This window comes from Salvelinus alpinus, chromosome 28, assembly GCF_045679555.1.
Source record: "Salvelinus alpinus chromosome 28, SLU_Salpinus.1, whole genome shotgun sequence".
Taxonomy (NCBI): Eukaryota; Metazoa; Chordata; class Actinopteri; order Salmoniformes; family Salmonidae; genus Salvelinus; species Salvelinus alpinus.
Genome location: NC_092113.1, coordinates 1,992,552 through 2,005,446, shown reverse-complemented (window position 1 = coordinate 2,005,446; position 12,895 = coordinate 1,992,552). Strand labels below are relative to the sequence as shown.

At 43.7% G+C, this 12,895-nt stretch overlaps 1 long non-coding RNA gene across 2 annotated transcripts; it reads left to right on the top strand.

Annotated features, from left to right (window-relative positions):
• The first annotated feature begins 5,833 nt into the window (after window positions 1–5,833).
• Window positions 5,834–12,193, top strand: LOC139556925 (uncharacterized). 2 transcript variants are annotated; one of them, XR_011671309.1, is made up of 6 exons: window positions 5,834–6,032; window positions 6,957–7,223; window positions 7,324–7,425; window positions 9,129–9,332; window positions 9,464–9,513; window positions 11,424–12,193. It is a non-coding gene; the product is annotated as an uncharacterized lncRNA (long non-coding RNA). The 2 variants fall into 2 exon arrangements; XR_011671308.1 differs by having other exon boundaries at window positions 9,129–9,513.
• The last annotated feature ends 702 nt before the right edge of the window (window positions 12,194–12,895 follow it).

Below are 12,895 nucleotides of genomic sequence, written 5' to 3'. Positions count from 1 at the left end.
GAAAGCATATACAGTGTTGAATTAATTCAAGAAGAGAGAATGTTAATTGTAGGTTATGCACATGATTATCAGTTGAAATGGAGTAGATGGGAAACTAAGTAAAAATGACATGATTTGGGAACACCTCTCAGAACCTGTGGCCGAAAGGGGAAGACTGGGTGGAAGCATGAGGAAGCTTTTTAGGGCTTTTATTTTTGTGGAGTCCAGCAGAAAAGTATCCTGGAGGCATAGAGTCAGGTAAAGAGAGAGTGGGAATTGTCATGGTCTCAGATTTCAGTTTGCATGAATATATTTATGCATAACACATAACATTGTCAATGCTGTTATGTTTTGTCTGTTGTTTTCCAAGTCTTATGTTTAGGAAACCAGAAGGAGAGGGGTTCGCCAGCTTCAGCCTGAATGTCTGTTTGTTGTGTGATGAGTGATGGAAGTAAGAGGATGTATGGTGCAATCTTAGAACAGAGGCCATAAGTCTCTAAGTATGAATGCTTCACAGAAAGTAGGCAGAAACCTGAACCAGGATGAGAGGTTCTGCGTTTGATGATCCAAGGGGACCAGAAGGACCCCCCTCAGTGGTACCAGGAGATCTAGTCCACGTTGGAGGGATCCGGAGGAAGTGGGATCAACCGAGGAGAGATGGACCCTATGAGGTGGCCAAAGCAACAAGAACGGCCGTCCAAGTGAAAAGAAGCCAGACGTGATACCATCTGAACCACTGCAGCTGAGTCCCAACAGAGAGAAGGACACAACCACATAGAGATGAGGACACAGAGGATGCTGATTCACCAGGAGGGAGCCTGGAGGGAGCAGGAGCAGCGGAAATGATTGAGATGCCAGGGAGGAGCCAAGAAAACAGTAAATCAAGTGAAAGCCAAAATATGACACGTGCACCGACTAATGCACCCAGAAGAGGAGGAGAGGTCTCACAAGGAACAGAATAAGAACGTTTCTTTCCTAAAAATTGAAACCCTTCCAGATGGAAGCTAAGTCCGGCCTGAGGAGGGAGCTTCAGGTGAAGAAAGAGGAGGAAAAGTCCCGCAAGCTGAAGAAAATGGGGATTACCCCACAATTGACTTTTAAACTTTTGAATGGCCTCCTTTACAGACAATTGATGTTAGAACAACAAAAGAATAATGACATTGACATAACAGAAGCAACAGTGAATGCTAGTATAGAAACAACAGACTAATGCACAATCAAGATGTATGGTGGGAGCAGGAAGAGAAGAATGGAATCAGCCGAACAATCCAAAAAGACTGACAAGGTTAGAATCTATGTTCCACCTCAATGTATAACAGAAGCAGGAGAACTGAAGTCTATCTCAATCATAAGGATCAAACCCTTATCGGAGATTGCACTCTGTGGATGGACACATCACCAAACAAAGGGAGAAGTCGTTTGGGACCCGAAAGGATGTGACCTGACATGAATCAAAGAAAAAGACGAGTAGGTGCTCATCATGAACAAGATTGAACCAGTGGAAGGTGAAGACCTACCCCTGCACCTGAACAGGAAGAACCTGTGACAACAACAAGGGTGGCGGCTGCTGTGACGACCACAGTAGTTACCACTAGATGACATCGACTGCCCTTACCAAGCAGACCACCGTGCCAACAAAGCAACCTGAGACATCAGTCAGGAGAATTTTTACTGATATTTGAAACTTTCTGATAAACTCTAATGATCTACCTCAAAATAAGAACATTGAAAAAGCAACAGAATTAGATATATCAGAATCAGAAGCACTCAAGGACACCACACGAGAAGAAGTAGTGAAGAAGAAGTGATACGAATGGGCTAAGAATATGGCAAACAGACACAGAATGGACAATTGTATTTTGTGAAGAAAATCACCTTTGTCTGATCTTTTAATAGTCTCTGAACCAGCATCATTTAAAAACTGTGTAAGTTGGAAAAATGACTATTGTACCAATAGAAAGTATTCTATTCCCTTGTGTGACATTGAATGTAGGATTGCTCAAGGGAGCACTAGAGGCAGAGCCATGTTAAACGAGACTAAGTTGGGAGACAATGATTGTGCTGCCTATGAAATTAGAACTGAATTAAATGGACCCCAATTAGACAGAAGTACTGTGGTTAAAGGAAAATATGAATGTTTTTACAGCCATGACACCGAAGGAATTGATGTAGGAAACACCACTGTAGAATGTGATACTATTTGGGTTTTAGAGAATGTGGGAGTTCGTAAAAATAATGATAAAGGGTTGTGTGGTCACATAACTCAGGTTGCGCCATCTCTTAATATGTTGAAAAATCAAGACAGAGGTATTGCTGATAGTTTCTGGATGTGTGGAAAAAACTAACTGTTGAATGTATTGCCTGATGGATGGATTGATCTTTGTGCCTTAGTTAGAAGCAATTAAATAGGTTACTATTATTGAATCACTCCATGATGACTATGTTAAACCTAGAGTTAAAATGGCTTATGATAAGGATCCTGAGGTATACCTTAATGCAATTGGGCTGCTTAGAGGTCTACCTAGGGATTTCAAGGCCAGAGATGAGGTTAAATCAGGATTTGAATCTATATTTTTGTGGATAACACCAAATATGAACTTAGAATGGATTAATTATATTTTTATACCAAATTTGATCTTTTACTCTTATGAATATTGGAGATGTTTGGTCTAGTTGGTTTTCTTTAATGTTTCTGATTGGATCTTTTACTCCTATTTCACATTGGAGATGTTTGGTCTAGTTGGTTTATATGCTTCACTTTGTTTTTATTTTTTGTATTTTCTTGTTTATCATAGGTATTTTAATTTACTATCCCAAAGTCTTATTTGTATCATTTATGTGGCTAAATAGCCCCAGAGGGGGGATTGTAGTAGTAACATAAAACACATGGATAAAATATAAATATAAAAGATAGCTGAACATTAAAGTAACGAACCACATGTTCACATTTATCATGAGACTGTGGTAATGGAGATATACTAAGAGACGTTCTGGCCCTCTTATTTTCTCCATTGTGCTGACAGACTGACCAGACACATGGGCACCTAGAATAATTGGACACACTAGACTTATAGTCTACACATTCCACTAAAAGCACACATACCAGAGAAATATGCTTAAGGCAACTGGACACTAATGACAAGAAGAGACATAGAGTCTGCCAATTCCAATAAGGACATACCAGAGAACATGCTGGGGCATTGAATTAAATACAGGGTTGAGTCATAGGCCTAGAGGGTAGATGGACATAGATTATTTTTAAGACAAGCATGGGTCTGGCCACTATTATAATTTAACTGAAAGCAGATAATGGGCGTTAGTAGGCGTGAACAAGCAGGAAGCCTGAACTAAAAAGATAATGATGGCAGGGAAAATTAGGGGAAGTATGCTTATTTGCATATGGGGTGGACCCATATGCTATTTATGTATAAATGTTGGAACCGGTGTGTGTTCCGGGGGGTGTGTTCCGCGGGGTGTGTTCCGCGGGGACATGCCGGTGGGCTGTACAGTTGTAATAAAGAGCATGTTTGATTTTAAAAGTTCTGGTAAGCGTTGTATTTGAAAATGATTTTCCACGACAAAGGCTGAAGAAGGTCCGCCTGTCTCCCAAGATCCTGGTGAACTTTTACCGCTGCACGGTCGAGAGCATTCTGACTAACTGTGCCACAGTGTGGTTTGGCGGATGCTCCGTGGCCGACCGGAAGACCCTGCAACAGTTGGTGAAAACCGCCCAGCACATCACTGGTGCCCAGCTCCCTGCCATCGTAGACCTCAAACACAAGCGGTGTCTGCGTAGGTCGTGCGGCATCATCAGGGACCCTTCACATCCATGCCCCAAACTGTGTGCCCTCCTACCATCAGGCAGGCGGTACAGGTCTTTACGTTCCCGCACTAGCAGGCTCAAGAAGTTTCTTTCCAGCTACTGTAACCCTGATGAACTCTGTGGCAAGGCACAAGCCATATCCACCCGCCCACATCTTAGTACTGCCTCTCAGGGACCTTGTTGCATTACTCTCTTTGCACTCTTCCCGGTAAGACATTTCATTCACACTATCAAGAAATTAGATTCCTTTTAATCTTGAATTACACTTCCTCTGGAATAGTTATTTTTTTGTCATGGAAGTGGTGACAACAACAGTGTGGCCTGTTCTTCTTCAATGAGGTTAATGGAGGTTGGCATCCAGTAAATGTTGCATTACCGCTACCTACTAGAATGGAGTATAACTCCCTTATACTTTGCTTGAAAAAATAAATACCCTACCATCTAACACTACACTCTGTATCTCTTCTGGGGGCGGCAGGTAGCCTGGTGGTAAAGCATTGGGCCATTAACTGAAAGGTTGCTGGATCGAATCCCTGAGCTGACAAGGTACAAATGTGTCGTTATGGCCCTGAGCAAGGCAGTTAACCGACTGTTCCCCGGGCACCGTGGATGTCGATTATGAGGGGTTGGGTTAAATGCGGAAGACACATTTCAGTTGAATGCATTCAGTTGTAAAATTGACTAGGTATCCCCCGTTCCCCTTCTGATGTCAAGTTACACCAAAATACCTCTCTGCGACCACAACCTCTATTTTCTGCGACACTACTTTCAATCCCTGCAGTACAGTTGCTATAAATGCCCAAAATCCAAACTTACTGAAACCTAGATCACTTGTTGGTTTATCCCTCTGTACTGGTACAGATCTACTACTCACAACACCCCTCTCAGGATCCCTCCCCCTTGACCCATCTTCCTCTACTGTCTTCACTGCCTCAGCATATGACAACTTCTGCACTACTCTAACCCTGGAAACCTCAACCTGCCTCTCTCACACATGGGCACCCCTACAATTAATACATATCACTCCTTTCCCCAATGCTACACATTCCTTTGTCTCATGCCCTTCTGCACACTCCTTACACCTAGCAACCTCCCTCCTACACACTGCTGCCACATGCCCATAAGCTTGACACCTGTAAAAAGGTAATGTATTTCGGCACAAAAGCTCATGCACGATAACGTATACATCCTAACATCACTTTATTGTGTAAAGACTCATCAACATTTCAAAAGAACAGACAATGACTCTTCTGTTTCTCCACTCACGTCACCCTGTCTGTCTCAAACGACGAGCATCGAAAATACCGGGAATCTCCCCCTTCAGTTGGTCAGCTTTCACATTTACCGCTACCCCAGTAATCACTCCTTTCAATGGCGCCCTGTTCTTGAGGGCAAAACAATTCACATCTCTTGACCTCATTCGTTTAACATGGAGCGCCTGCTCCCTCTGACCTGCAGAAACAAACAATTACCACAAGACCACTTCTGGTTACCCTCACCGACTCCACAGGACCCAAATCTGTTTTCACCCAACTTGAGACCACAAATGGATCAGCCAGAGGGCAAGGGTCCACTTTTTCCAAAAACTTCACTCCTTCTGTCACAGACTCATCTTTATCCTGACCGTGCAAGCCTCGGGCTCCGAGAACTACACCACACCTACCACCTCCGATACTTCGCCCTCATTCACGTCTAATTCTCCTCCGGTCTTCAACTCTGCTTACACTTTCTATCATTCTTCTTTAATAAACCATCTCCCTTTTCTCCGCCCTTTTTAACCAACTCAAGCTCTCACCCTCTTCTTCCTCCCTCCCTCTCTCAGACCTCCTCTGCCTCTCTTTTCCCCCTGCATTCCACCTCTGTATTCCAATTTAACCAGCAATCACAATCACTGTAGAATCAGCACGAACCCCTTGGGATGTCAGTGTGGCCTGTTGCGCTTCATGTCCCCTTTAAAATGAATAACACGTCAATTTCTCGCAGTATCTGCAGGGTGGGGGGGGGTAATCTCGCGTTAGCATCACACCGCTTTCTGATTGGCCGACTGGGGTGTAATTGTAAAATGGCGCCCAGTGAAATCTGAGTGGAAAAGAAAAGGGAACGTAATAATAGAGACCGTGAGAAATCCAGGTCTAAAAGATCACAGAGACAATTTGTGACTCCAATGCACAAGAATAACGCTTCTACGGGCGTGTCCAAACAGTCAAGTTGGTCGGTCTGGGAGAAGAAGGTAAAGGCAGGAAAGGAAGGGGGGGTTAGCTGCAGTTAACGTTACAGTATCTGGAATACTTAACTAACAAGTTATTCTATCCACCGTATTATCTATTTTGTACTTTCATTGACATGCCATCTTCTATTTGCTCAAAAGTTGCACATTATTTTGTAGGCAGTTAACGTTAGTCAACACCAGTAACCCACCTTCAACTCAACAGTAGTAACTAGCTAATGCAAATTTGTCAGCCGCTGAATCCTGACCGCCCAGGCCATCAAATATAACCCTTTAGCTTCTGATGTCAAACGTTCCTGGATTCAACCACTGACAAAGTCCTGAGGGCCGTCGAGTTCGCGCTACGTTGCATGACGGTTTGTACTGAACCGTGCACACAGTTCTTCAACAGCCTTTGCGGTACATTTGGTGGGCATGGCGAGGTGTGACAATTTAAAATCGTGCAGCACGGTAATATCTTGCATGTGTATTTCCCTGTGGATATATTTTACATTGACTCTTTTTGGAATTAGCACAGCAAACATCTACTTGGAATAATGTGTATTATTAGCTTTGTTGCAAGGAGGTTCCCTCCTTTGCAACAGACAATGTTTTGCAACAGAGTTCGACTAATGAATACACCCCTGGTCGTACAGTACCGTTTCCGTTTAATTCAACGTTGCACACTGTTCTGTCATATTGAAAGCAACACTTGCTGGACAGGAATCTAGATCCTACTATCTTCAGTGAGTGGACGGCCACAATAGTTAACATTTTCCTCAGCAAATATTATTGATCTAAAACTAAATTTTTCCATACAAAAATGAAGCGTTTTAATTGTTCTTGTGAACCAACAAAATCTGACTAGCTGTGTACCACAACCCCATGTATGTACAGCCATTGTAACTTACGCCTTCATGACATTCTTGTTTGTCTCTGTCCACACAGACGCCCCTTCCCCATCACCTTAGAGTAGCGAATAGTATGGAGGGCTCGTTTGAGGAGCTAGTGAGGCTGAAGGTCCACAGTGTCCCCCAGCATCGGATGAAGGAGTTCCTGGAGTCCCTGACCAACAAGAGCTGAGGCACTGCAGGAGTTCAACCAGCAGGGGGTGTTACCACCACAACCACCACCATGGTTTACCAGCAGGGGGTCAACTGCATCTACACAGACAGCAACGAGGTGGCTGGATCACTGCTGGAACTGGCCTGTCCGGTAAGAGACTGAGGGCAGGAAAGAGAAGGTACAGTTAGTGAAAGACAAGATGGAGTTGGTGACATATCCATATTATAACCACATTGTGCTCTACCTTCAGCAATAGCAGGTAGAGGTGTCCCAGCAGAAGGTGATGTCATGACAGCAGCAGCTCTCGCCCCATATGACCACAGCCATGCCGCAAGGCCAAGACATAATACAGGTCAGGACTTATTCCTCGCTCTCCTTTCTCTCCCTTCTTTCTCCCTCATCATTCTGTCTCTGTCTCACAGCCACTCTCCTAAAAAGGAGTGGCAATTACAAAAGTGCAATCAGAAAGTATCAGACCCCCTTGACTTATTACAGATTGTTACATTACAGCCTTATTCTAAAATGTATACAATTATTTTTTCCCCTTCAATCTACACACACTACCACATTATGACAAAGCAAATACAGGTTTAGACTTTTGCCCCAAAAAATTCCCTTTACTCAGTACTTTATTGCAGCAATTACAGCCTTGAGTCTTGGGTATGACCATACAAGCTTGGCACACCTATATTTGGGGATTTTCTCCCATTCTCTGCAGATCCTCTCAAGCTCTGTCAGGTTGGATGGGGAGCATCGCTGCACAGCTATTTTCAGGTCTCTCCAGAGATGTTAGATCAGGTTTAAGTCCGGGCTCTGGCTGGGCCACTCAAGGATATTCAGAGACTTGTCCCGAAGCCACTCTTGTGTTGTCCTGGCTGTGTGCTTAGGGTCGTTCTTCTGTTAGGTGAACCATCGCCGCAGTTGGAGGTCCTGAGTGCTCTGGAGCAGGTTTCCATCAAGGATCTCGCTGTACTTTGCTCAATTCATCTTTCCCTTGATCCTGACTAATCTCCCAGTCCCTGCCGCTGAAAAACATCCCCACAGATGCTGCCACCACCATGCTTCACCGTAGGGATGGTGCCAGGTTTCCTCCAGACGTGACACTTGGCATTCAGGCCAAAGAGTTCAATCTTGGTTTCATCAGACTAGAGAATCTTGTTTCTCATGGTCTGGGAGTTCTTTAGGTGCCTTTTGGCAAATTCCCAAGTGGACCGTTGTGCCTTTTAGTGAGGAGTGGCTTCTGTCTCGCCACTCTACCAGAAAGGCCTGATTGGTGGAGTGCTGCTGAGATGGTTGTCCTTCTGGATGATTCTCCCATCTCCATAGAGGAACTCTTGAGCTCTGTCAGTGACCATCCGGTTCTTGGTCACCTTTCTGATCAAGGCCCTTCTCTCCCATTTGGCGGGGCGGCCAGCTCTAGTTAGTCTTGGTGATTCCAAACTTCTTCCATTTAAGAATGATGGAGGCCACTGTGTTTTTGGGGACCTTCAATGCTGCAGACATCTTTTGGTACCCTTCCCCAGATCTGTGCCTCGACACAATCCTCTCTCGGAGCTCTCAAGTTGTAGAAACATCTCAAGGATGATCAATGGAAACAGGATGCACCTGAGCTCAATTTCAAGTTTCATAGCAAAGTGTCTGAATACTTATGTAAATAACAATTGTTTGAAATTTTTGCTAATTTATTTAAAAATATATATAAAAACACTTTTTACTTTGTCATTATGGGGTAATGTGTGTAGATTAAGATTTTAATTATTTAATCCATTTTAGAATAAGGCTGTAACCTAACAAGATCTGGAAAAGGTCAAGGGGTCTGAATACTTTCCGAATGCACTGTATTTCTGGATATTTTTTTTGCTGGTGTTAACCAGTCTTGCTCAATACTACTTGTTTCTCTTTGTCATGATTATGCCTCTGTTGCAGTTTCTTCCTTTTTTTTTCTTTCACTTTCGTGATTGTTTTCCTGACCTGAGTATTGCCCAGCTGTGAACAGGTATATGGAGTCACCTGAAAGTTCACACTCAGGATATACTTTCCTCTCTGTTTTTCCAGCCAGCTTTGCATTACTGGACTGAACAGACCTGTGATGACCTCATTGAGCTGGCTGGAGGCACAGTGAATGATGCTCAGGCCATTGTGCCCCCCTTAACGACTATCACCACTGTGGCAGTGAATGACTTGCAGACCTTTGGCCCCTCTGACCAGGGTTGTGTTCAACTGGAGCAAATGGGAGAAAACACTTTGAAAACGGAAGAGGTGCCACATGAATTTGTCATTTAGGAACACTGACTTTGGCTTTCTGTTTGAAAATGTTTTTTTCAAGCCAGGCTTAGTCATGGTTGACAAACCACTTTTTACTTTTTTTTTTTTTATGGACCACAACACAGCCTGCAGCTACCATAGGAGGGAGTCTAACAGCACTAATGACTGATGAAAGGTGAGCATGTCTTGGGGGGGTATGTTATTTGTGCGTTATCAACGATTCATTCAGGATTATCCGTAAGCATGGTAGCATCCACATGAAAGTATACGTGTTTAGAAACATTATATTCTTATTTACAATAAAAGACACTACATTATTTCCCATTGATGGTTTGGATTTCTGAGCTTTAACTATTATTAATCATTAGTTATAATAGAGACATGTCTATCGGGCACAAAATAATCTGAAACGCAACCAAAACAAACAGCAAATGCAGCCAACAAATGTGTAGTCACAAGCTTGATGTGCTATGAATATGGAACCAAATATGTACAAAAAGTGCTCTAATTTCTAAACCGTTCACCTGATATGGATGAAAATACCCTCATATTAAAGGCTTTAACCTCCATACTGATTGTCATTTGTAATCCAAAGTGCTGGAGTACACAGCCAAAACAACAGAATGTGTCACTGTCCCAATATTTTTGGAGCACACCGTTTAAATACATGTTTGAGCTATGTTTGTTTTGGTCTTACCTTACTGGAGGTCCCACACTCCCTCCAGTCAGCCAGTGAATTAGACACTGATGGACTAATATGTACTGCTCCTGGCGACACACAGCGAGGGATCAAAACATTAAGAACATTCCACAGGTACTGAAGACGACATGATTATGCATTTCACTGGAAGGGAACATTGTAACAAGCTGAGCTCTTGAACTCGTAAATCTTGATATAGCACAGGGGGTGTGGGTTATTCTAGAAAAGAGAGTTCAATGTTCTCTGACAAAGAAACTTGCCAACTGAGAGGAGCCTTCAAAGAGGGATAGGGCAGCTGAATGGTTATACGGTATGGTATCAAGTTGTTGTAGCTAAGGTAATCCGGAGCCATTATCAAAACAGAATAAAACAAGGCCTAGAGACAAACTACTTTCAGCATCAACAACTGAAGGCCTGGAGACAAACATCTACCTGTTGATAATGTAACAACAAGGATCCTAATGAATCACTGTCGCGGTGCACATTTTTGTTCTAGCCCAGTACTAGTGGACTGACCAGGTTCTGGACCATCATGACTCTGTCGTCTCAGGTCCTCCATGGCTGCTCCAATGTCAGGCTGGATGCTACACACACAGCTGCATCAGCCACAGCAGAATCACAAACGTCCCTGACTGCTCCACACCTGCACAGAGAGATTCAAACAGTGCAGAGGATACCTCTTAAATCCTGACACACACCAGTGGAGGCTGCTGAGTGGAGGACGGCTCATAATAATGGCTGGAATGGAGTCAATGGAAGGGTGTCAACCACGTGGTTTCCATTTAACCCCCTGGTCCAGCTAGGCAGGGTAGTAATAGTGTGTTACTGTCCTGTCTACGGGACAGCCCCTCGGAAACACAGACACACTATCAACACAACCACACACAACAGACAATTGAACTTGGAAATAGCCTAAATCTGTTGACTAATGGTGTTACATTAAAATAGGAGTTGACAATCTCGGCCTCACCTGTCGTAAGTGACTGGTGGTGATGAAATAACCTGGACCCCGTTTACGAGACACTGTGGTAACCGTTACCACTCCGTACTCATCACCTGGAGTAACATGGTCTAACTAATACAAGTAGAGAAACTACTGCATTCACAGCAGGAAATGTGACACTTCTGACACATTTTGGTAGATACACCCACCACTCTGTGCAGCACCCAAATCAATAGTGGCGAGAATATGCTTATGAAGATTCTTCTTAACTTCATGGGCAGCATTGAGAGCAATGTAAAACCAGAAGAACTACGCAAGTCTATTGGTCGAACTTGATGCTGTGAATGTAATCAACATATCACCCATGAAGGTTTTATACATTTTGAGTGTTCAGTGTCCAGTCAACATCAAATCCCTCACTCACCACGTCCTTCTGTTTCAGGGCGGTCACCGTGACGATGATCCTAACATTCTGCTCCCACACCATCCTCCAGAAGTCAGCCATGGTGCTGCGCAAAGGACCCTGGCTACAGATTATGTCTGGCTCTGTACAGCCCCCTGAAGAGCAGACGGCTGACTTGATGAATGGATATATGGACAGACAGATAGACAGATGGACAGAGAGTACTTACAGGGACATAACTAGCGTTGATATAGCTTCACTCGACAGTGGTAATCTGAAATCACAGGGACTGTTAATCAACGTGATCAGAAAAGGGGAAGCATTACCAAACATGGGAGAGATGTGAAGGTTGTTTTCATGTGCTTAGATACAGCAGGTTATATGGTCATGGTAATTACACTCCTATTACTCAGGGGCAGCATGTGGTGGTGCTACGATATGGTGTGTGCTATGATACTCTCAAGGCAGTATGTAGGGGTATCTGTTCTCTCTGTTGGTCTTCCAGGTCTCCAGCCCTGGTAGTGAGTTCTTTACCATCATCCAGCTCCTGAAGAATAAACCGCTAATGGGACACTATGAAACAGTCACAGCAGACACTGCACAAAGACTCCAAAGCACAATCATCTACCGTATGGTGTGATGGCCTAGATTAGTGAGTTTGGTTTACCTCAAACCACTGTTGTCCTTTGGCAGCGAGTGATTGAAAGCACAGGTGGAATTCCTGTAGTATATGTGCCCGTGAAAGCACCCTTATTCTATGTGGAAATATGGCAACAGTCCTCAGCCAATAAAAAACTTTTTTAAACAACTCTAAATTGAGCTCCAATTTTCCTCAAATTGGTGTTTTTACAAGTGACTACACCCACAATGTTCTTAATACCATCATTCCATGCTTCTGGGTTGGACTTGAGAAAACAACAATAGGCTAAAACACTTCACTAACAGCACTCAATCAGTTACTGTATATCAACTACTGAAAGGTTATTTTTCTCTTCCATATTTTAGCAGATGCTCTTATCCAGAGCAATTAGGGTTAAGTGCCTTGCACAAGGCACAGCAACAGATTTTTCACCTAGTTGGCTCAGGGATTCGAACCTTTCGGTTACTGGCCCAACGCTCTTAACCGCTCAGCTACCTGCCACCCATACCATTTCACAAAGACTCAAGTTATTATATCCACTCCTTCAGTGACTTTCAGAGTTCCTCACCTCATGTTTGTTAGGGGTGCAGAGATTAGGCAAAGCTTCCTCTGGTAACCAAGAACGGAAGTATAGTGTAGAGGGAGCCAGGCTGGTGAGGTGTTGGGTAGTTAAAAAAAAAAATGTGATCGTGTGATCACAAAGCAAAATCCCCCACCCACCCCTGCTAGCTAAAGAGGAATTTGGACACATAGTGGCTCTCACACACACAAGAATTTGAACACCAACCTGAGAACGCTATAAAAACCTGCATCAACAGGTCTACAACTCAAAACACAGGTAAAGCACAGAGTGAGCAACCCCAGCCTAGTG